The 12176-nt window shown below is 32.7% G+C and overlaps 1 protein-coding gene across 3 annotated transcripts in view; it reads right to left on the bottom strand.

Annotated features, from left to right (window-relative positions):
* Positions 1–2305: 2305 nt before the first annotated feature.
* LOC124080255 (phosphoglycerate kinase 1-like) overlaps positions 2306–12176 on the bottom strand; it is a 50491-nt gene continuing 40620 nt past the window's right edge. For all 3 annotated transcript variants that reach the window (XR_009225102.1, XR_009225100.1, XR_009225101.1), the window contains one exon: positions 2306–7361. The gene's annotated coding sequence lies outside the window, so the exon portion shown is untranslated. The remainder of the gene's footprint in view (positions 7362–12176) is intronic.

Genomic DNA, 12176 nt, shown 5'->3' on the forward strand with positions numbered 1-12176 from the left:
ATAGGTTTCCCCTCTCACAGCTTCCATCACCTCTCAATAGTACATTCAGTTGTGAATCTCTCAGTGATTTAATCCATTGATAAGTAACAGCCCTTATAATTCAATCATTTTCCAAAAGCTATACTGTTGAACTCTATTGGAACGAAGCCTTCAACACGTGAGACTTTGGTGGATATAACAGAGCCAAAACATAAACAGGCTTTAGGAAGGGCAATACAAAACTAAAGTCCCGAGTTCTGATGCATGAAAAAATAATTTAACCATGCCTTTGCAAACTTTGATCTGTGTAATGTGGATGTGCCCATAATCTGTGTATGGCTATAAGTATCAATATAATGTGTTATAAAACCAGTGGTTAAAAATACTGACATAAATTGCATGCACTGCATTTTCTTTAAATACCTAGTACAATTTTCTGTGTGTATGTGCATGTATGTGTAATTAGTAGGTATTAAATATTCATTGTTGAAGAAAAAAATATGAGGAAGGAAGATTATGTCTTTTGTTATTTGAAGAGGAAGTTTATAGTTGAGAATGCTGTGAGCAATTAAAAGATGAACAACATAATTTATAATGATGACATATTTTACCTTTGGCCAATAAACACAGCAGTGATTACACATAAAAAGCATGTAAAAATCAGAAATTAATGATGCATAATTTGTAAGTAATCTTTTAGATATTTTCCAATGAACAGTGCCAGTGTTTTCCACTAAAGGTGACTATAATTGAACAGCCAGCTTATCCATATGAGGTAGTTTAATGCCAAGTTTAAAACTATTAATGCATTCTTTGATTTTTACATAACAAGAAGTGCTTTGTATCTTTGACAATGAAAAAGCAGTGTAAACTCTTCATTTAATTAAAGATGACAATCAAACAATGGTTACTTATTTTTGCTACTTTATTCAATATTTCAAGATATATTTATCATGAAAAAGTTATCATTCTCATTTGTTTTGCAGCATTAGTCTAAATCCTGATTAGTTGATTTTCATACACTGAAATTTTTGTAATTATGAGAAGTTTTTCTTATGTACAGCATGAGAATTATGCCTATAAATTTAAAATGTTTGATAAAGATCTCCAAATTATATGTCATACCACATATTGCAATTGCTCATGACTAGTTCTTAAAAAAAATTCAAATCTCAAATGAAAAAAGAATTATCATATTGAAATGATTATCATATTGAACACTATTTTATCAAATGCCTGCTGCTGCATATTTCTAAAATGGCTATGTTATAACTCTTCAAATATTAGAGGTGGAGTTTGTGAATTGGAATAGCTGATTTGTTATAGATAGTCTACTTGATGAAACAGGTGATGTTTCCTGAAAACTAATTTTTTCTTCAGATGAGGGATAGACACTTCTCAGCCAAGATTATTTTCTTCTTAGATTACTTACTTCCTTTCAGTTCTTGGTCTGCATGATTTCTTTCTGCTCCTTATGCTACAAATCACACTCTGCCTCCAGTTGCTCAGCTGTTATTACTCAATTTCACTTCCTAATGCTTTTATTGAAGTTTTAATTGAAGGAGTATTGGTTCTGAAAAAGAACTTTAGTTATATATCTATGTATAAACACACAAACACAAGATTTTTTTTTTAAATTAGATAATTTGGTTTCATTAATCCCTATGGTCATAAAAATGCTATCAAGATAGATCCTGATAAAAACATAGTGATGTAATAATTTTCTGGGGCTCAGGCTGAGAAGTGCTGTAACTTCTCTGTGCTAAACATTTTATAGGACAGACTAAGAAAAGATTAAGAGATGGATAAATCATTTATTTCTACCAAGTCACTCTTTCACTTATTCTAGAAGATACTATAGAAAACAGAGATACTTCTGCTAAATAGCAAGAGAGCATTTACTTGTGCACAAGAAATAGAAAAGAGTGAAAAGATAGTTTGCCCATCCTCTATCCTGTTCACTAGCATGTATGGGTTCACTGTTGCAGGGTAAATTCTTCTGTTAACAGAACTTCAAAAGTCACAATGACCAAACACTCTATAAAGACTTACATGAAGCCGGATGTGGCTGCCTACACCTGTAATCCCAGTGACTCAGGATGCTAAGGCAGGAGGATCACAAGTTTGAGGCCACCCTTAAAATTTACCAAAGCCGTAAACAACTTAGTGAGATCTTGTCTCAAAATAAAAATTAAAAGGGCTGAGGATGTTGTTCAGTGGTTAAGCACCCCTGGGTTCAATCCTCAGTACCAAAAAAAAAAAAAAAAAAAAAAAAAAAAAACAAAACAAAAAACCCACAAAAAAAACTTAAAATAGAAAATGTCTTTAATAATGAGTTGTTAGGAAATCTCAGAAAATCTAAGTGGGCCTGTACAGTAACTCACACATTAACTTATTGAAACTGCAAATTCCTTACTTTTGAAATTCCTGTGAGACAGAAAGACTGTTAAAATTCCATTGGCAGTAGCCATGTAGTGTGAATGGCAAAGATACATTGAATGGGGGATGGTACAAACTGTTGGTTTAATATCTATGCTTGTCCTTTGACTTTAACTAGTTAAGTCATTTACCAATAAAGAAAATAACTAATTGCCTAAATTATTGTCAAAGAAAAAAATGTTTGAAAACTGGTGTTTTATAAAAACTGTTTAAAATCAAATAACATACACTCCTCTGAAAAATGTTATAAACAAGAAACTTTTCCATTTACAGTAATATTTACAAATATTTAATATTTTCCTTAAAGGAAAAATTATTCATCAAAGGCAAATTTTCCGGAGATTAATATTTTTTCCAAGGGATAATTCCCTTTGTTTATATTAAATAATGCGAATCCTAACTGGAGAGCCTTTGCCCAGTCACTTTTTCCTGAAAAGATCTTTTCCTTTTTATCCCTATCACATCCTTGTTAGATCTAATTAACTCCTAGTCATCTTAATTGGAATTTCATGTTAAGATAGTGAACATTAGACTATAGCAATGAAGAGTTTGCAGGAGATCTCCAAAGTTATTTAAAACTTTGAGACTGCCTGAGAGCACTAGAAAAAGCTTTCTTCATACTTTCAGTCAGTGACACTATGTTCTTATTTTCCTCTATCCAGCTCCTTTGTCTATCACATTTTATATTTTATTATTCATATTAATATTATGCATCATTAGTTAAAAATATCAGTTCTCAAATTTCCACTGTTCTTACTCCTGTAATTCCTTTTGCTCTGCTTTAGAACCCTGGATTCCTGCCTTCAAGGCCCACGTGGACTTCCCCTCAACTGGAGAAAATTCTAAACTTGGTGCAGCTGTTCCCTCTTTAACGTAACTCCAGTGCTATGACTTAAATATTCTAATCATAAGTAAATATTCTAACCATAAGTCTTGTGTTGTACTGGTTATAAATATTTTGATCATGATCCTTGAAAATAACTCTCCTTTCTGGATTAAGAAAATGCTTCATGCTCTATATTCTCCCCACAGAGATCCTATGGTCCAACCCCTCCCAGTTTCTCATCCATGCCTCCTCACTGTTTTTCCTGCTCCATGGATCACTCTCTTTTCCCTATTTTATTCCTTCTAAACTCCTACATATTGTTTATAATATAATTAATATTTTTTCATGATAGTCTTACTTAGTTTCTTAGGAATATTTGAGTGCTTTTTTTCTATGCTCGTGACTTTTTGGTACACATTTCTACCTCAATAATTTCCTGAATATGGCTGTTTATCTTATGTATATTTCCCTTCTAAACATTAATATTCTTGACCCTTGGACCCATTTGTTTTTATGTACATTTATTTCCAGTTCTTAATACTTTTCCTGAATGCATATTGAGTTTATGAATAAAAAATATTTATTTGAAATTCATGAACTATAAACAAACAGTTGGTTAAGATGGTCAGACGAGCTTCATGAATGTAATATATTTTGAACTGACTTTGAAGGAAATAATGGACATGGAACAATGGAGATGAGGCTGATTTACATTCCCATTGAAGGCAATAATTGAAGCAAATACATGAAGAAAATTGAGGACATCCATGGTTGGAGTATGACAATATTGGGTAAGTAAATGAGTGAAAGAGACAAAAGGAAGAATATTTTTCTTATGGCTTTTTAAAAAATATTAATTTGGTGAATTTACAGCTACACTTCTGAAATCAGTAACTCACAGGTTGTATTCATTTATAATGACCATGGATACATAACAATTGACACCTTGTTCTTCACTGGGCTTAGACCCAACTCCACACAATATCACCATCTATACCACAGAATGATGCAAATTCATGGTGAGGACTTACTAATCCTCTTGTACATGTACCTTCCCTCAGCTCTTCTTGTTCTCTCAAAGGTCAACTGATGACTTCTTTGGCCTCCTTATTCATTGTCTCTTAAGCAGGTGGTTTTTGCCAAAGGTTAACTCCCTTCAAAATAAGGTGCAAGGAATAAAGAAATCCATTTAGTGATTTATCTGGATGTTGCTACAGTTGGCTGTGATATCTCACTCATTGACATATGACATTTTTATATTTATATAATAATTCACTGGTGTACAAAGATCTGTTTGAACCCAATAAAAGCCAATCTTTCAGGCTGTGAAACTATTTCTAAACCCTCAATCAAGAATATATCTCATTTGCCTTTTATTTGGAGACATACTGTAGTTGTCTTTCTAACTTTGAAAGGTTAGTAATAATCTTTGGAATACTCACAGTCAGATGGGAAAAAAATCTAACCTTCATTAGGTTATTAAATTCCAGGTTAGGATTTTCACATTTATTCCAAGTTAATCACAAATGAAGGTAATTCATAATTCTTTCATTGTAGTCTTAAGCCCAAAGCAAAATCTTTCACATTCCTAGGTTTACAAAACAAATTTTACAATTATAGATTTGTACATCTTCATCACATTTTATGATGTTGGATCATGTCATTTACTCAAGCAATATTGTCCTTGGCAATTTTTTTTTATTCATAAAGTAAAGTAAAATAAATTCTGCCACTGAGGAAATTTTTAGGTACAATGACTGCATGCCGTCCTCTAGGTTTCAAAACAATCCTTTGTCTTCGATTGGTTTAAATGTTGTTGGTTATGTATTCACATGCTACTACTTCTTGAAGGGATCCCTCAGCCCAGGAAAACTCTTGAAAGGACAGCTTTATTTCTAGATGGATGATTTTCAAGATTTGTTAAGAGCCAGCCTTCAACTCATCCAACACATCATCTATATTGTAGACTTTTCTCCTATTTACTCTACTATTCACAGTATATTGTATTTCTTAGGAAAAATTATAATTCTCCTATTCCCTGATGACAATGTTCCAAACATAGTATTTCTTAACATTTCTCAGTTCATTCTCCCTCCAGGAACTTCATATATTCTGGACTCTGCCTAGTTTGTTCCATCCTTCTCCCATGGCTTGATAGTGAGCTTTGTTATATCTATTTAGCTTCCTCTAAATTTTTCCATATTGTAGACTTGTTCAGGTTCCCCTAGATTTTGTTGAATATTAAAGTTATTCATGTATAGTTGTTGAATAAGTGACTAAATGAGTCTATCATTAGCATATTTTATTTGCAGAAATTTATAGATGCTGAAAGTACTATAAATATATGTGTGGATGAGATGAGAAAGATAAAAATGAATGCTACTAACAATTGCTTAACATTTTAGAGTTTAGAAAGTAACTTCACATATGTTGCACATTTGAACACTTTTACCTTAGTAATAGAAAAATATTATTGGGTTAGAAAGGTCAATATAGCTAATAATATAGGATAAATTAGAGCTACGATCTTATTCACAAGTATAATGGTTTGTCCTGTATGATACGTTGGATTCACCTGACTTAAACTTTAGATTGCTAGCAATACATGTTCTAGATGAAATGCCAATAATATTAGGTGAATGACAATTATCACAAGTTGAGTATTTTATGGATATTCAAATACCTTTTTTTTCTATAGGAAACAAAAATATTTAAGTGTAGTCCTATGTGCTATGTCTAACTTAACCTCTTCATACTTGTTTCATCATTTCCTAACTCTGCTATAGTTTTCTCATCTATAAATGAGGATAATTACAGCACATATTTCAGAGGGTGATTGTGATAATTAAGTTAACTTTCTTAACATGCACAGAATTTTAACAATGCCCATCATAAAGTATTTCTTACTATATGAAAACTGCTCTTATGATTTTTGTCATTGCTATTAGTATTATTTTACATGCTTACTAAAGAACTTCTCTCAACAGAACACTAAAAATATAAAACATATGAGTTTTATCAGTAATTGATTTTTTGACCTTGCAAGAAGAAGGTTCCTTTTTAATTCTCTCATGTTGATTGAATGTGACTTGATCCTTAAAGCACTTCAATAATACTTCAATGATTAAAAGGAAGAACAAACTGCTTCAGTAGAAGACAGGAAATAATTAAGATGACATGAATCTAAACTAATGAAATTGAGACTAGAAAAACAATACAAAGGATCAATGCAACAAAGACTTGGTTCTTTGAAACAAGATTGATAATGCTCAGCCAAACTAACCGAGAGAGAGAGAGAGAGAGACAGACAGACAGACATACACATCCCCACATACCCACATAAACAAAATTAGGGATGAAAAAGGAAATATCATCCCAGACATTTCTGAAATCCAAAGGATCATTAGAAACTATTTTGAAAAATTGTACTGAAACACACTAGAAAACCTAGAAGATATTGATTAATTTCTACAAATAAGAACTACACAAATTGAGCCATGAGGGTATATAAAACCTAAACAGACTAATATCAATAAGATTAAAGCAGCAATTAAAAGCATTCCAGCAAATAAAAGCTCACGATCACAACCAGGAGTTCTCAGTCAAGTTTAACCCGGCCTCTAAAGAACTAAACAACAATCTTCCTCAAATTATCCCATGAAATAGAAAATAAGGGAAGACTCCAAAATTTATCCTATGAAGCCAGTATCACTCTGGCACCCAAATCAGACAAAGACACATCAAGGAAAGAAAACTACAAACCAATATCCCTAATGAACATAGGTGTAAAATTTTTTAATAAAATATTAGCAAACTACATTTAAAAACACATTAAGAAAATAGTGCACTATGATCAGCTGGGTTTCAAACCAGAGATTCAAAGTTGTTTTAATATATGCAAATCAATAAATGTAACTTACCACATAAATAAATTTAAGGATGAGAATCCCTAAATACAGAAAAAGCTGTTGACTAAGTCCGGCACCCATTCATTTTTAAAACACTAGAGAAACTAGGGATAGAAGGAACTTACCTCTATGTTGTGAGGGTTATATATGACAAACCCAAGGCCAACATCATACTGAATGGAGAAAAACTGAAAGCATTCTTCACAGAACTAGAAAAAAATATCTTAAAGTTAATTTGGAAAAATAAAAGAGCCAGAATGGCCAATGCTGTACTGGGCAAAAAGAGCAACATTGGAAGCATCACAATACTGATCTCAAATTATACTATAGAGCTATAGTAACAAAAACAGCATGGTATTGGTATTAATATAGATGTGAAGACCAAATTAATGAAATAGAAGACACAAAGAAAAACCCACATAGACACGGTCATCCTTCTTGACAAAGGTGCTAAAAATATATGTCGGGGGAAAGTAGCCTTTTTGGCAAATGGTGCTAGGAAACTGCATATGCATACATGGAAGAATAAAACTAGATTCATAACTTTTACTCTGCAAAAAATGTGGATTAAAAACCTAGGAATTAGACCAGGAACTATAACTTCTACAAGAAAACATAGGATCATCCATAAAACATATTGGTGCAGGTTCTGACTTCCTATCAAGGTCCCTAAAGCTCAAGAAATAAGATCAAGAGTCAGTAAATAGGACAGCATCTAATTTAAAAGATTTTGTAGAGCACAGGAAATAAGATCATAAAGTGCCCACAAAATGGGAGAAAAAAATCTTTGCCAGCTACTCCTTTGATAGCAGATTAATATCCAGAAAAAAATCAGTGGAGTAGAGCAAGACAATAAAGGGAGAAGGAAGAGGGATGCAAAAAGGGAGAAACTAAGGAATGAATTGACCAAATTATGCTGTGTACAGATATGAATACACTGCAGTGAATTCCACTTTATGTGTTTCTATAAAACACCAATTTAAAAAAAACAATAAATAAGTATAAATAAGTAGATGGAAGAAAAGTAGAGATAGAGGAACAGGTTGGAGGGAGAAGAAAGTGAGCCAGGAAACACTGGGGACTTAAATGGAACAAATTACATTCTATACCTGTATGATTATGCCAAAATGAACTCCACTGATAAATATAACTATAATGCACTAATACATAAAATGTAAAAAGAATCATCTTTGAAACTGATAAATTCCTTCAATATGATAACATCCAGTTCACATCTTCAGCAATTTTGATTCAGTAAAAATTTGTATTTTTGAACATCACTTCAAATGTTTTATTAAGTTATATTATGTACATGTATGCATATGGTGCATACACTACTATGTATATTATAATGCACTGATAAAAATAAACAAATAGAAGGAAGATGAGTAGAGTAGAGGAAAGAGAACAGAGAGAGGGAGGAGGAGAAGGAAAAAGGAAGTACTAGGGATGAACTAAAGCAAATTATATTGCATGCATGTATGATTATATCAGAATGAATCACACTATTATCTTTAAGTATGATGCATAAAAACATTTAGAAAATTTAAAAAGACACTTCACTTTTCTTAATTATATGGTATTTTTGGCAAAGTATAACAAGAATCTGTCTTACACAAAATCTTCTTTTCAATAAAATAGCTTCCAACAGCAAAATCATCAAAAATAAAATTAGAAACTAAGCAGTGGATGACCTGTTAGTCTCATTACCAAGTAGCATATTCTTTTAAGTTTTGCTGATTGGAAAATAAAATTGTTAGAGTCTGTAAACAAGTCAAAATAACACCTGGCATTTTGCCAGGGGAATGTTAGAGTTTGTAAACAAGTCTGGATGATGCCTGGCAAAATGCCAGAGGGAGTGGTTTGTGAAGTAACAAAAGCGAGCCATTAAGTGTGGAGATTCCTGATTGGTTGACTGCTGTATCTAGTTTATGCTAATTAGATAAGCTGTGTGGAATGTATAAATACTGCTCCTGTCCTGCAATAAAGGGCTTCCACTCCTGCTGTATCAACATACACAAGTTGTTCATCACCCCCCTGTTATTTTGCTGCAGCCCGGAAAATAAAATAAAATACTTAAGGTAAAATTTGAAAGTATACCTTACTGATTTTTGCTGAAGATATGAATCATCATTTCATACCATATAAAACACTTTTAGAAGCATATACAAAGTGGAATTTCAAAAATTTGAACGCAGAGTACTAGAAAGTTGAATGTTGGCTGCCACAAACTTGGGCTGGAGGAAATGGGCAGAGATAATTCAATCAATTAAAACTTTCATTTATAATATAAACAAATAATAGATATCAAATATACATCATAGGTACTGATTAATTTGCTAATTTTAATTGTGATAATTGTTGACAAAATAATCATTAAATACCATCTAATTTATAATCCATCCTTAATGAGTAAATACACAGTGTTTCATTCCTCTTTACCAAAATTGCAGAGACCTTAGAAATATTTTGCACGTGGAATTATTTGATACTGTGGTTTTATTATTTGTTTCTTTTTGTTTTTTAACTCTTCAAGATTTATCTTAGGGAGATTGGATTGCTTTTCTCTCCCTGTTGCTTCAAGGCATATTTTGTTAATTCAAATTACATTTTGGACATAGGGATGCTCAAACACAAAATTAGATTCTAATGGCAGATGCCAATGTTGTCCCTAGTAGGGAGTGCTTTGTCAATTTCCAAGACAGGATTCCATTCACAAAAAGAGTTGCTAGAATTCCTGACAAAAAGAAAAGAGCAGTGATTATATGCTCCTTAAATACTTTACACTCAGAAACTTCTTCCCTCCATCTGACTTTTCCTATGATCTCAAGTAATATTGCAGAGGTAAGAAGAAATGCCTTCCTATGCTTAGTCAGATACAGTGATCCTCAAACCTACCAGAATCAACATTTACTTCTTATCACAAAAAATTTAAACCCCATTTTACTATTCTGAAAATTATTTAAGAATTTCCTTGGCTTCCCTTATAGGGTGCAAAGCCCTGAGAAAATAATTATTTTGAGTGTTGCTCCCTTTTCATTAAAAGCATTTATTGCACCTAAAATCAAGAGGTAAGTACCTTTTAGTGTCCCATCATCATTTGATTCTGTAAAAAATAAGTACCAACCAACCAGGCAGCCCACCTTGAACTGAGGCTCTGCGACAGCTCTGAGACAATTTGTAGATGCAGATTCAATAACCATACTTTGGGGCATGTCTATACCTCAGATGAGAATTAGGAAGTAGAATAGCAGGCCAGTGGTGGAAACAGAGACTGGGGGCAACACAAGTCCTGGTCTCATGTTAGAGTACATTTCTGGGATAAAATCACAGGCCCCAGGATTTTCTAGCCACAAAAAGGAGATTTAGATATTTTCAAGGGGCAATGATCCTGCTTGACTATATCTAAAGACAATACTAAACATATTTTACAATTTTTGATATTAATAATGTTCCAATATACAAAGAAAGAAAAAGAAAAAGAATTTATAATAAAATATATATGCTTTTCATGCCTGTCAGAAGGCTTAATGAAATTTTCAGATGCTTTTGGCCTTTTTTTCTTAATTCTTTATTTATCCTAATTTGTTATATATGATGGCAGAATGCAACTCAATTCTAATTACATATAGAGAGCACGAAATTTTCAAGTCTCTGGATGTACACAATGTAGGTTCACACCATTAGTGTCTTCAGACATGTACTTGGGGTAATGATGTCCATCTCATTCCACCATCTTTCCTACCCTCCCTTTTACTCCCTCCCTTTGCCCTATCTAGAGTTCATCTAATCCTCTCATGCCCCACCCCATCCCCAATATGAGTCAGCATCCTTATATCAGAGGAAACATTTGGCTTTTGGGTTTTTGGGATTGGCTTACTTCACTTAGCGTAACATTCTCCAACTCCATACATTTACCTGAAAATGCCATTATTTTGTTCTCTAATTTTAATGTGGAGTGATATTCCATTGTGTATATATAGCACATTTTCCCTATCCATTCATCTACTGAAAGGCATCTAGGTTGGTTCCACAATTTAGCTATTGTGAATTGTGTTGCAATAAACATTGATATGGCTGTATCCCTGTAGTATGCTATTTTTAAGTCCCTTGGGTATAGACTGAGGAGTGGGATAGCTGGGTCAAATGGTGGTTCCATTCCAAGTTTTCCAAAGAATCTCCATACTGCTTTCCAGATTGGCTGCATCAATTTGCAGTCCCACCAGCAATGAGTGAGCCTTTCCCTCTGCATCCTCGATGATTTTGGCCTTTTTTTAATGAATAGATTTGAGTTTAAGAGAAAAGGGTTACTGTTAGCCATCCTATACAAGTGTAGGAAAATGAAAGGACAGAGGAATAAACAGATTCTAGAAAAAAATAGGATTAGGATACTGAAACCACTCATATTTATATACGATAAGAGAGAGAAATGCTTTTTTAAAAATTGGGTGTTACATATCAGAATCAAAGATTGCCAAATTGAAAATAAGGATGTGAGAACTTGTAAATGAGCTTAGTGTTTGTAAATGCATTGTTAAAGAGATTCCTGTGTTATGACATGAGCCTCAGGGCATTATTGCCCTTAAGCTGGAAAATTTGTTTTTGGACTACTATTATGAATACTTAACCATGAATAACAGTTTATCATAGGTTGGAACAAAATTCAATTTCATACATTTTTGTGGATTTTCTCATGTGTTAGTGAATCTGGTGGGAATTTACAGATGTTTTGCTCTGGTCACATTTAATATACTTACTCTAGATAACTATAGGGCTTTTTATTACTTTATTTATTTTGACAGAAATAAGGAAGTTGCAAATGCCTATAATTGCAGGTAAACTCCATTTCACAAAGGAAATACTGGTTCAAACTATGAAATTGACATTATGCAATCAAATTCTTTCCAGTCTTATGTATAAAGTACATTGATATTGAAAGTGGGAAGGTATAAATGATATTTTATTTACTAATATAATCATAATATTTTGGATTTGGGTACATTGTGATTTGCAAATTCATTGTG

This window comes from Marmota monax, unplaced genomic scaffold, assembly GCF_021218885.2.
Source record: "Marmota monax isolate L192 unplaced genomic scaffold, Marmota_monax_Labrador192_F-V1.1 WCK01_AAM20220418_F8-fsc01275, whole genome shotgun sequence".
In the NCBI taxonomy this organism is placed as follows: Eukaryota; Metazoa; Chordata; class Mammalia; order Rodentia; family Sciuridae; genus Marmota; species Marmota monax.